The sequence below is a fragment of the Eimeria tenella genome, genomic scaffold, assembly GCF_000499545.2.
Source record: "Eimeria tenella Houghton genomic scaffold, Eth_scaff1865, whole genome shotgun sequence".
In the NCBI taxonomy this organism is placed as follows: domain Eukaryota; phylum Apicomplexa; class Conoidasida; order Eucoccidiorida; family Eimeriidae; genus Eimeria; species Eimeria tenella.
Window position 1 is genome coordinate 1,620 of NW_013541703.1, and position 335 is coordinate 1,954.

Here is a 335-nt window from a genome sequence, read left to right on the forward strand (position 1 = left end):
GCTGCGGCCCTTTGGGCCTCCTACGCTACCCCCTGTGGGGCCCCTTGTGCTGGACCAGTGGTCCACTCAGGCCACACGGGTGGTCCACTTTATTTGTTTTGCTGCTCTGCTTGGGTCTTGCTGCTGCTCTCTGTTGCTGCAAATGCCTGCGTCTGTATCTCCCGTACTCTTCGCGAGGGTCTAGGGTTTAGGGTTTAGGGTTTAGGGTCCGCCTTCCATTTTACGTTTCTGCCCCGGTTATCTCTTGCTTTTTGTTTTATTTTTATTTATTTTTATTTATTTTATTTTTATTTGTCTTCTTCTTTTGTCTGTCTTTTTGCTTCCTCCTGGCCACG

General features: G+C 48.7%; 1 protein-coding gene across 1 annotated transcript in view; it reads right to left on the reverse strand.

Moving 5' to 3' along the window:
• ETH_00038750 (ATP-dependent RNA helicase, putative) overlaps positions 1 to 335 on the reverse strand; it is a gene marked incomplete at both ends in the record, with an annotated part of 3,115 nt that overhangs the window by 1,549 nt on the left and 1,231 nt on the right. The gene's annotated exons all lie outside the window — the stretch shown is intronic.